General features: G+C 42.3%; 1 protein-coding gene across 8 annotated transcripts in view; it reads right to left on the reverse strand.

Moving 5' to 3' along the window:
* LOC139773910 (uncharacterized) overlaps positions 1-13,208 on the reverse strand; it is a 394,169-nt gene that overhangs the window by 380,312 nt on the left and 649 nt on the right. The gene's annotated exons all lie outside the window — the stretch shown is intronic.

A 13,208-nucleotide genomic window follows, 5' to 3' on the forward strand; every position in this document is an offset into this window, starting at 1 on the left:
GCAGCTTATCCCGCAGCCGCCGAGCAAGAGAGGAGGCCGGCGGCAGGACGGAAGGACTAACGAGAGACGACGATAAAGGCTCATCGGTGGCGCAGCTCGCGATTCCGCTCACGGAGAGGGACCTCGGAGGGAAAACGGGACTGGAAAACCCTCTATTTACGCTCTCGCAACTTTTATCACCGCGCGGATACAGAGCGCAACCCGTTGCTGGCCTGGTTCGCTCGCTCGCTCGCTCGCTCGCTCGCTCACTCGTAAGACCGTCTTGGAGGGTAATAATCATAATTCGTCGCTATTGTTTCGCAGATAATTAAGTTCTTACTCTTGGAAAGCGCCTTCGGGGCCGGCGGCAGTGTGTTCCTACGTGCCACGCTAGTGTCTTCGCCAATCTGGAGAAAAACCATTCCGAGCCGTCGTCCTCGTTCAAGCGCGAGTAAGCCGGTCTCGTTCGTAGGTGGGTATTAGGAAGCTTGCCCCTTGCAAATACGATCGCACAGCCGCTCTCTCGAGGGAATTATAGTATCGCACAGCAAAACTGTGTGCACCGGATATCGATTCTGCCCCTCGGTTCGCCCGTTCGCGTTGTTCTTGATTTGTGACCGAAACCATGAGCCAAATATTTCTTTTTGCAGCGATTTATCGAAATCGATGAAACGTCTTCGCTAATATTGCAAATTAGGCTGACTTTTGATATTTCGGGATTTTAATCCCGCTCGTCGATCGCCTAAACCACCTAAATGTAATTATTGCCGGAAAGGATCTATTATGATAGAGCTAAATTTAAGTGCTGATTAAAAGAAGCTGTGCAAAGAAAGAGAGGAAGAATAATGAGCATCGATTTAACAAGAAAGCCAGCCATTTATCTCGGCGCTGCTAATCGAACAATCGTTAATGAATCTACCCAAAATTTCTGACTTCCACTGACTTATTTTATTATTTCTGACGCCGTTTTTCTACCTGCTAATTTGCACGGCGCATATAGACCTGTCTCACTTGCCAATATTTCTTTCTTTCGACAAACGAAAATAATACTGAAAATAATAATGATACACATCTCGCGCGAGAGATATTAAAACCACATTATTTTAAGAAACTCCAATGACAGTAAAGTGACACATGTTGTTCCAGATATATAGCAAATTATTCTAGATTTTTTAAAAATTTAATGGCGTTCAGCAAAGAAGATTTAAAAAGATATCGACAGAATTATCCTTTTATTTAACAACAATTATTTCGCAAAAATAAACAACTTTAATAACTGTCGCGAAGATAATGAAAATACTGATTAAAAGAAGGGTGGAGAGCGGGATTGCTTGTTGTCCGCGCCGCAAATTTTTCCCATCGATCATTTTCGTGGTCAACTGCCGAAAACGTTTTGCGCCTGTATCGCGGCGACATGGCAGCGGAAGATTCCATCAAGTTTTCAACTACGGTGGTAGTGGCGAAAAGCTCGTCGACACAGGCGGCCAGTACACGGCCGAGGCTGGCTACTCGCCACACGTACCCTCCTCCGTCATGCCGTTCCTCTGTCCCTCCCCTCCTACTTGCCTCCGCTCTCGGATAAATTACGCTAGATATCTGCATACAAAACGGCCCGGGAAAATTAAAAACACAAACAGCGAGGCACCCCGCGGCCCCATCTCGTCCGTTCTCTCATTCTCCCCGTCAGCCTCACCCCGCGCTGCACTTTCTCTCGTTCTCTACGCCCGCCTACACGAAGCTTCAGCCATATACCGGCCGTCGCTTTCCCCGAAGCGGCACTGACGCTATCGCATTATAGCGCCGGGCCACCAATCTTGTAAATTGCCTTCCGCTGAAAGTAGAAATCATAAGTTTTTTTTCCGGTAATCAAATGATTCATCGTGCCGCGCGCTGCCAGACGGACCCGGGACGACGTCGTTGCAGCGCAGCGAGACACTTCGATTGTGGAGCGAATATGATTCTTCGTATCAGCGTAACAGCCACGAGCGAAACTCTATTCTATCAGTGTCGAATTTTGATAATTCTCCTTCCGAATATTACGAATTATATATCTGAACGAATTAATCTAATTAATGTCAATCGATGCTAATACATTTCTCTTCCATCTATACCTCGTATACGGACTTGATTTCTGCAGAACTTTAACAATAAAGATAGTCTATCGATTCCATGTGACATCGACAATATCAATTATTCGTCAATAATTATATTAATAAGGAGGTCGTCAAACCTCATTTTCATTGTATAATGTAATTAACGAATGTAATGTAATAGATACACATATAATACCTGAAAACCGTAGGTTTCTTATAAAATCTTGAAAAAGGAAGAAATCTAAAAGAAGAATGCACAAGCCGAGCTAATACTATACAAATAGCAAGTTACGCGCGCACTTTGCGCTCGAATTAAGGATAAGAACGCGAACGCGCGCACCGAATGCGCTTCCGTGTGTTTCCGTCTGAACGGCGCGCGTAAGAAGTGCGGCTCCTTTGATTTATCGGCCACAAATCACGCGGGCCAGAGAAAGGGCTTGATTTTTATTGGCTGCAGTTACTTCCAATACATCATTCGCAGAACTCGGTGCCGCAACCCTCCTACGCGAATCGCGCGCTCCCCTTGGACCACCGCTTCCCCGCGCCAACGAAATCTGCTGGATTCCGTGTTCACGAAGACCGCGCGATGATTTTACCCGCTCCCGCGAAAAGAAACTACTTCGGGAAATCCATGCGATCCCGCGGTAATAGCGGTAATAGCTGCACGTGGCCTCGTGTAGAGACGTGAATTGAAATCGTCGAAGTTGTCATCGGACGATTTGCACGCGCGCGGCTCATTGTTTGCCACGTCAATTAATATTTAACGTGATGATCATGGGAGTATTTAACGTGAGTTTTCATTAGATGGTGATTTATAACGAATCGCTGACGCTTTATGGCGTATGTAATATCACGCCGATTGCAACGATAGCACTCTTCGGAGATTAATTTTGCGTGAACGCGACCACGCGCGGCGGCGGACGCGGAGCCCCGCCATAGTTATTGATCGAGCATTAGTAGGGTAATGATTAATTGATGATTATAATTGCATTAAGTACCGCTCGCGGTAGCGCGGTAGAAATTACATTAATTATTCCAAGTACTCGGCCGAAATAATTACATGGTCGCTAACGCCGATGGCTTATTCTCTCCGCGTAGGATTGTATCAGCAAGGATATCGCTGAATGCATATCTGGAAACCAAGATATGTCTTTTCACATGTCATTGCGAATATATCGACATTATGATATCATTGCCGTTGCATGTCGCATGCGGTAATTCGAGGAAATCTATTCGCGTGATAAATGCAACCAAGCGACAAAGTTAAACTAATCGTTATATTGTATTAATTAAATCTTAGTCATTCTTCGCACGATATGAATATTTATTTGCGACGATATGAATATTGCGCTACTTCTGCATGACTTTCGGATATCATCTACAATTCCGAAATTAAATTAAACTATATTAAGACTCCTGCTAGCTCAATTATCAAGTCCACGTTGATAGTACACACAGCGTGTCTTTTAGCAAAATTGTGAACTATAAGGCGTGAAAAATGACGTTAAAAAGCTAAATTATTCTTGCAACGTACAACGCCATTTTTCGTTTTAATGCAGTGTTTTTATATTTAAAATAATTGTAGTGTTAAAATATACCGAAAACTCCTATTGTATTTATAATTTAATATATGAAAGCAATTATTTATTTCAATTCGGCAGCTGTCAAACAGTTTCGTCCTTGATTAGGCACAATTCAATTCGATATATGAGTTATTTATTGATTAGTTGAAAGTTGAATTAACAAAAGAAGTGTTTCCGGTATATTTTAAAAATCTATTCTAGCGATTACAAACGCTATTTAATTAAAAAACATTTTTACTTTTATGTATGTATTATACGTTGCAAGAATTTTCTCGTTTCTGACATCATCTGAGATGACTGTAGTGAGGGAACAGCAGCCTTAAAAGACTTTTGATTCCCTATCAATTTTGAATAAGAAAGAGAATCGTCCTGAGATTGAGATGATACTATTATTGAAGAGATATTAATTTCTCGGCTGCAGAGTGGCTAATTCCATAAAGATACCACGCCCTCATTCAAATGTGAATCGAGCTCTCTCTCTCCTCTCTTTTTTCGTTATTCTATCCACGGTCATAGTCGGCGAGGAGGACCGCAACTAAACCTCCGCCAGCCTGCCTCCAACGAGGACGCACCGTTGAAGTATTCATGCGTCATAGAATTAACCCGGAGCGTCTCGAAATGCAAGACTTAATTTAAAGTCAGACGGCGTAGAAAAAGCTCATAAATACGTGACCGACGCTCACACATCTACCGAGCACAGCCGTGGTCCACGTGCCGTACGCGACGAACGGCCGCACACAGGCGTACAGCGAGCATATTTTTCCGCCCTGGGCGATACTGCGGAGGGCGAATAACGTAAAGACAGCTTAGAGAATTTTCAATCGACCCCACAGTTACCGTACAGTCCTCCTCACCTACGCGATTCCTCTAAACCTTTCATCTCCACAAACTTTTTTCTGCAAACGACAGAACTCCGTTTGTTATTCGAATAATAAGAATTATCGCATATAGTTTCTAATTTATGCACCGGAAATTTAGAAAATAATTTCCTTGACTATTGAAATATGTTTTCCAAGTGATTTTAATAAAGTGATTGTAAATCGTATAATTCGTATAACAAACTACGAATATATAAAACCGAATATAAATATAGGATTTTTAATCATAACTGTACAGACTAACGCAATGGATGTAAACTTGTAACGCTTCTTTTTTAATTAAAATTTGGGAAAGCTTCCTAAAACTTAACATATATTTTTTTATATGCTCGAATATGAATAAATATCAATGTTCTCATCAACGAAAACGCGCATGAGCTTTATAGGCGGAAAATTAACTTGCCCTTTAAGATTAACGAGAAAAGTTTTGTATTAGATCGCAATCTACTCGCGGGTACAAAGTTCCATGCATGTACATTTATGAGAGTGATATCGTGAACACGTCCGGCACGGCAACAAGCGATATCCCGCCTAGCAACCCCGGGCCGCCGGAGAAGCCCGCGTTGCATCGTACATAGGCGAGGGTAGAAGGGATGGTGTTTTATAGTGTCCCCCATTACAATCCGTCTTTTATATCAATTTCATTTCCTTAAAAGTATTTTTACTGGCGAGACAGGTCGCGCGGCGATCACGAGCGCCATTCGTAAAAGCGAATACGGCTCCCAATGTGGCCAGCGGACTTTAATGCCGGAGACGGCGCCGCTATGATCGACGACGTTTCATTCCAACTACTTGTCTGTGACCGGTTAAGAAAACCGCCGCGAATTCACGCTGTTTACGGGCGCACAAATTTTGCGAACGATTTCCCCTTTTATCTGCCAATTCCGCGTTTCAACGATCGAACGAATCATAGCTGGACATTAATCCACTTTCGTCCGCGTTCCTATGCGACGTAATAATTACCTGTCAGATTTATTACTGTACCATAATATATTTCAACGCAATTAAAAAATTAATCTATAATCTATATATTGTATCGTAATCTATATATTTTATTTTTTAATTAAACTTCTATACCGATTTTAAGGTCTTTCTAAGCAAAACATCATAAAAATTGTGTTAAAATATGTTCAAAACATTTTAAATTTGTTATAAAAAAAGAAATATATTCCGCGCAAGATTTGCCATTTTTGCGAACACAATTTAAAATAATAATTACATCTTTATAGCACTCATGTAATAAAAAAGTAAGTATATCGAACATAGTATATATGAGAAACTATATTTCATATACTATTTATATACTACATTTCATCGATGATAAGACCGGACGCACAAACGAATATGATAATTCAAAGTTATCGCGATGTACTTTGTCATCTATTGTCGCGAGGCAATATCGAACGTTCCTCCCAGATATTGACTACAACGGGGCACAACGCATAACGACTCGACAATCACGGTCGGCCATCGCAACAGGCCCGTCATACCAGCTGTGTGCTCCTTTTACAGTCAACGCGCACATATAACTTGGCAACTGTGGGAAGCAATCACACATGGCATATCCTGCCGGCCCGACAACACACAGGCAATGTTTCTGAATCGTAGCGCGCGCACTTCCGCTTGCAAATGCCGCGGCGGAATCCAACAGCGGGCTCGATAATTCTCCAGGCAACACGGATAATCAAATCCTGGGGACACGATCGCTAACACGTGTGAGTATATTAGTGCGACTCACCCGCCCGTTACCATCCCCGCGTACGCCGTCGCAGCCAGAATACATGTGGCGCGTATCTGCATACCTACCTCACCAATTACCATTCCCAGTATCTGTACAGAACCGGCGAACGTTTCACGCTGTGCGCGCGGATCATATCGGGCCCGTTAAATTATACAGAGTCGCGAGTCTCTTTCTCTTTCTCTATCTCTATCTCTCTCGTTCCGCAGAGAGGAATGTCTTGTCTTTTGGAAATGAAAGCACCCATTGTGCGCGCGTTTAAAGATCTATTAAAGAGCCATTAAAGAGTCACGCGCGTGCACGAGTTCAAGTCAGCCCGTACATCGGAATACACGTGAACCACTTTCTGTTCCCGACCCCAACGAATCAAGATCCGTTCAGCCATGCGGCAACAAAATGAAAGATCGCGCGAGGTAAGGAATCGCGACTACGTAGCGACCATATAATCCGTTTCCCTTAATCCGCCTCTCCTCTCTCTCTCCTTCTCTTTCTCTCGTCGGTATTTATAATTCAGAGCGTAATTTCCCACCGCGCGCACCCTCTCGGCTGCCGGGATCCGGCGGCGGCACCAACACATCTTCGCTGCGCGAACATCGAATTCGCGCATAATCCCGGAGAATCTTTCGAAGCGTATGAAATTCTAACGAACTCATCCTGTTGCGCGCACGTGTGTAACGGAATACGTAATTATGTGTACGCACTCGAGGCTGGGCTTACTTACGAAAAGTCGTGCTTACGAGCACCCTTACACTAAGCGAAAAACGTAACTGTATCGATAACGAATGCAGCGAATGTCACCAAAAGGAATATGATCGCAACGTTGAGGCTCGAAATAAGTCACGAATCAATAAATGAAAAAAAAAAACGCGACACTCATGATATACGACGAGCGAATCATAATAATCCGCAATGTCCCAGAAATGAAACTGCAATATATCTATCGGGTTAAATTGATGGATTAGCATAAAGAAGAGCGACGGCGGCGTGATATCATGATATACGCCCGAGATATATCCCCGATATTGCTACGCCAGATATCTCAATATTAGCATAAGCTCGTAAATACTTTCCGCTCGACGCAATTTTTTTTCCCCCGTCCTCTCTCCTTTTCTCTCTCGATATATTCGGGCGCGTTAATGTCAGGCACAACGGCGGCCGCGCGCCATTCCCGATATATTAACTGTTTTTGTATAGGGTATGAAGAGAGTGAGATATGTGAGGTTGATAAAACGCGTACTTATCCCAGGGATGGAGATATATTATGCGATCGAGGTCCCTTTGACCCGTTCGCCGCGTAGAATGCTTCGGCAAGGTTCTATCCAACTTTACGGCGGCGGTACGGGGCATCGGAAATCGACGCATCGATCTCGGCAAGGGTGGAGAGAAACTGGACGGGGGTAAACTGTGTGGGTCAAAGGTTGGGGTTAGTCTCGACGCGTCAGCACTTTAGCCCTCGTTAATGACGTCATTTACCAGTCTCGGGGCGCGTTAAGCCGAGCGTGAACGCGCAACGGAAAGAAGGAACGACGGGCGATTGACCAGGAAAGTCCGACGACTCGCGATTTTTTCGCGAGAATACACTATATCGATGACCGGTGCTTCTACCCATGGCGGTATTTTCTACGACACCCGTTGAATATTAACGCGACGAGGTCGATACGACACACGTTATATGACGTTGTGTTATGAATACAGAATTAAAATGGTAAAACGGCCGGTTTTAGCTTGACAATATTTAAAATTTAAAGCGCCCGCTTTCGCGAATTATGTGTTTCAAATAGGTGGAAAACGGAGTTTCGGTGTATGCGGTTTAATTTATGAATAATTAAGTCCGAAATTAAAACCTCGATTACCTTTCCCTCACTCGACGGAACTGTCAGATCCACTATTCAATTTTTACTCGGAGAGTGTTCAGTCACATAAAATATTAACTTGTTCTATTTTGATATCGCGCACATTCCGCGAAGCTGATTTTCTTACCGATGACATGACCGAACCAGCGATCTGTTATCGTCTATTCACGTTGCTTCGCGTAGAGTAGGGGCAATATCGAGTCAGCCAGAATTGATTAGCCTCATGTATCGATTATCGATACGGCTTCCCGATTTTTTAGTAACCGCCGTCCTGCCGCGTTACACGAATATTCAAACGCAATTTGAGAAACCGATAGTTCGCCGTGCGACGTCCTAATTCCGATTGGATTTTTACAATTCCTTCGGGTTTCCGTTCGCGAGCGCGCGCCCGAGCGCTCTCACCAAGTCATCCCGACAGAAAATCGTCGAATCCTACGGGGGGCGAAATTATCTTTCGGCGATTGCCGTTTACATCGTCCGGCAGCCTTCGTACCGTGCAGATCCACATCATGCCGGGAGAGAGAGAGAGAGAGAGGGGGAGAGAGAGAGAGAGAGAGAGAGAGAGAGAGAGAGAGAGAGAGAGAGAGAGAGAGAGAGAGAGAGAGAGAGAGAGAGAGAGAGAGAGAGAGAGATCGGGGGGGGGAGGAGAGATAGGGGAAGGGGATCCATACAGTCCGCGCGCAGAGTCCGTAGGTCCATAACTACAGCTATAGCTTGCCTCTGCAGTTCGCCGGCTATTTCCCATTTGGCAGGCGAGCCAGACCCAGCACTTTTGGTGCCAACCGATAATTGGACGAATCACAGTCATTCGCTTCGCGCGAACTACTCCTCTCCCTGTCTCTCTCTCCCTTTCTCTCCCCCTCTCTCTCTTCATCCTTTTCGTCCTTTTCTCTCTCTCTTTCTCTCTCTGCTGAGTCTAGTGGATGTTTTCTTTCTACTTTCTTTTCGAATTTATACTACCACGTTTTGCCTGTCTTCCTTTGCATTTCTGCATTTTGAATCCAGCTACTACCTCGCGTCTACCGATTTTCGTTACATGTCTCTATTTTTCTTTATCGGATTTGTCAAATCTTCTTTTATTTTGCAAATTTTCGGTTGGCCCATAAAACTCACGTTCTGTTTAATATCTAAGCATATTTTATTTGATAAAAGGATCAACTACAACTTGAAAAATGGTGACTAAAACATCTTTATGATTGCTGAGAATATCAATCATAACAAGTTCTACATATAAAATTCCATGAGATAATTTGTTGTTAATTTCAGTCTCTCAAAATATATATATTTCCCAATCACTAATATATATATATATATATATATATATATTGCAATTGTAAGAAAAAATTATTGAATTTAACAGAGCCTCCGTAATTTTATCATAATTTCTTCGTAATAACATTTTACTCTCGCTATTTTACAAACAGACTCTGGATACAAGTTTTCCTTGATTATTAATATCGCAATTAATAATTGGGAGAAAAATATTTCGATACTCCCAATTATCGCTTGAACATTAATTGAGCTACGCCACGCTTTCAATCTTGATTGTCAACATATTATATACATCTATTACATACACACGTCGCTTGCGGATGATACATAATAGCATGCAATATACAAATACACGTACGCCAATAGTACATGTCCAATATACGCGTATTGATTCGTAATACACTAGCAGAGTTAATTACGTTCGATTCCCTCCTGCTACGAGCTACCTTCCGACGCTTGGCCTCGTTTCGGAAAAAAAATTCACTCTCACGAGCGGCGAATTGAATTTTCGACCCGTCTACAAAATCTCGTGAAGAAATCTCTCCGATCTCTCTGTAGCTCAAATAAATTTCGATAATCGCAGCAAGCTGCCGAATTGGCTGTAAAAACTCGACATTTAGAAAAAACATTGAAACGCACGCGTTACAATGCTTTTCTTAATTGATAATAAGTTATTCGGAAAAAAAACCGAAATGTTTTTTCTTTCAATCTTTAACAGACTCTAGTTACGTCGCTGACTGAAGCTGGAACAGATCAACATTGCGTGCTGCTACGCGAAGATGATGCGAACCGCGCGTTCAAAGGAAGTCGCAAAAGCGAGAGCCGAAGAACGTGCCTCCGCGAAAACCGCGGGTTCGCATTAAAGACAATCACAAGTTCACGGAACATTAACCTCGCGTTCGCGGTCGCGATAGGGTACGAGAGGGAGTGGAAAACCGTGAAAAGGGTGCGAGGGACGGCGGAAAGACGAGTAAACGGAGGGGGTGTACGTATGGCGGTAGCGCGTTACAGGAAGCATGCACTATCTGCAGGATCCATGCTATTTGCGTAAAGTGGCCTAACGCTATCCCTATTGCCTCTTAACCGACCCCTCCAGCCTCGATTCCGTGGTAACCGTCTACGTTTAGACGGCCTAGGGCGTAATACATTGTTTGCTCTTCGTTCGCTAAACTAAACCGCATTCGGAATTAATTGCACGTTAGGAAGCCCGCGAGATAATTAAAGCCGCCCCAATTGCCTCCCCTTTACCCCAGATACGTCGTTAGGAAACGCCACCGTTGGACATCTTCGTGGTTACGTGTTTAAATCTATATAGACGGACGTATTTTAGCGTAATATCATTAACTCTTGCTATATTTTGGTGTAATATCGTTAACTTTTTCGTATTCGCGATATTCCTCTAGCCGATTTATTCTCGCCGTGCTGTGGATAACGTCAGAATCTCACTGTGACACAAAACTCGAGAGTTTGTTAACTCTTAATCTCTTGCACGAGAGGAATATCACAGCCAATATTATGGTTCTGAGAGATTAAAAGAGAACAATAAAATTCAATAATTAATAAATATAAGAGACAGAAATAAAATGTACGGTTCTTACTTCATTTTTCATGCACGATTCTAAATCGAAGAAGCGTTGTTCAATAGGACATTACTCAAGGAATTAAACCGCATAACTACGTTTTAATCCTTACTAAATCTTCGAGTTGATTCCGATTTATCGGGTAAAGCCCCGTAAAATCCTATGCGATATGCGCGGACATTTTTTTCAAGAACGCGCGCGGGGATTCGTCGTCGAACGGCGATTTGCAAAAGACGAACGAGGGAGCCGTGATGTACGTGGCTCGAAATCGCGAGGACGTGCACGCCGAGCGATAATCGGATCGATCATACCGGGGAATGACTCGCCTGCCGAAGGAAATTGGTCGTTAGTCATTTCACCTGGCCTCCTTCCCCGACCAGGAAACAATTACGAATTCGCAGTCAACAGAAGCGATTCGCGATTCGCGATTCGCTGCGATCCGAGAGAGAGAGAGAGATCAGCCAGGAGAACCGTTCTCCGTTTCCCACTCTCCCCCCCCCCTCTCTCTCTCTCTCTCTCTCTCTCTCTCGGTTTACGTCCGAGAAAAGCGAACGAGAGGGCAAACACAACGGCCGAGCCCCTCTCTATCGGTCGATAATCTATACGCTTTTTTCCTCCGCGGAGAAACGCCCACGCCGAAGACCGGCAAGAAGCCATTGTTTCTCCGCGTACGGCCAGTTTGATTGTGCTAATGAAAAATGGGAAAGTAGTAAAAACCAAGCCAACGAGGGGAGGGATCTCGTCTGTACGCCGTCGAGGCGGCAAGAAGGAACGGGACGGAGAATTGAACGGCACCCAAAAGCGCTCATAAACGAATAACGCTCATAAGAGATAAAGATACCCGAAAGATTATATCCATTATCATACATCTAGATAATGGAGAACTTTTTGCCCGGCGCTACGCGCCGTTTTCCCTGACGTATGACGGATATATCCAGTTCTGGGTTACTTGCACGCCGATACTATTCCGCAAAGTATTCTCTATACCGCGTACGAGAATGATATATTATCTATCTGTAAATACTAAGTTATGTGCGCTATTCGGGATTATCAATCATTCCGCGAGCGCAAAGTAAGCGATCTTTAACTTTAGATTTCGCGAAACTGTGCTGTAACGCGTTGCTATATGCGTTCCTCTCTCTCGCACTTGTTATAGATTCACATGAATGGGAGTATTATATAAATTCCTTTGCTGATAATATAATCTTTCTGCGATCGCTTTAAGTTATTTATATTTATGCAAATATAGTGTCATTCTTAAAAAAAAAACTTCCTGTTTTTTATTGCGTGAATTTGCTTTATGTATAAAATCTTATAAGTTCAGCTTTAATATATCGCACCCCTAGAAAAATAGTGTCACAATTAAAATTTTGATTTTGAATTAAGCCTATAAAAAGTATGTCTAAAATGTTACATATGTGCTGTAATAATAGTGTCTATATGCGAAATCCGCAGCACAGGGCAGGCTATCGTTGTTCTTTTAAACCGATTATGTTGCGGTCGCTAGATGAATGGTGTCATAAGTGAATCGACAAGTGAATTACAACAGATCTCTTCAAGAAAAAGTAAAAGTTTCATTGTAACAAAATATCGTAATTGTAATTCAAAAAAGTTCAATTAAATTTGTATTTTCTCTGTCCTGAAAATTGTGAATTTTTGAGTTGACAGCATTGTTCTAGGAGTGCAATATATGTGATATTAAATTTTTCATTTCTTTTATATTATAGTTTTCAATATATTCGTTGTTTAATGGTTGTGTATATTTGTTGTATAAATAAATGTTATTAATAATATATACTTCTTTCATTTTTAAATCACGTCTTTCTATTTTAATTTAAAAAATTATTATATGTAATTGTATGTAAAATATGTCCATAAATGTTTTCTTTCTCTTATATAATCTCTATTCAAATAATTTCATTTTAAATGATTTCATATTACATATTACTTGAGTATGAATTCAAGAATACCTATCTATTTCATAAATATTTAAAAACATCAAATCAGAAACTTTTTACTCAATAAGTAATTAACAATAAAGATTTTTTTATTCGACCCAACTGGCAATCCTAATTAATTTTTAGAAAAGGTGCTTATTAACGTCAAAAGATGAATAGGGTCGAAACGTCGTGCCAATTATAATTAATAAGGATTGCCAGTTGGGTCGAATAAAAAAGTCAAAACATTTTGTCGGTTGGTAAATTGCCTATAGTGGTAAAACGCGTAAATGAA

Source organism: Temnothorax nylanderi, unplaced genomic scaffold (genome assembly GCF_030848795.1).
Source record: "Temnothorax nylanderi isolate EJ_2023f unplaced genomic scaffold, tnyl_v1.0 TNYL_tig0004_pilon, whole genome shotgun sequence".
In the NCBI taxonomy this organism is placed as follows: Eukaryota; Metazoa; Arthropoda; class Insecta; order Hymenoptera; family Formicidae; genus Temnothorax; species Temnothorax nylanderi.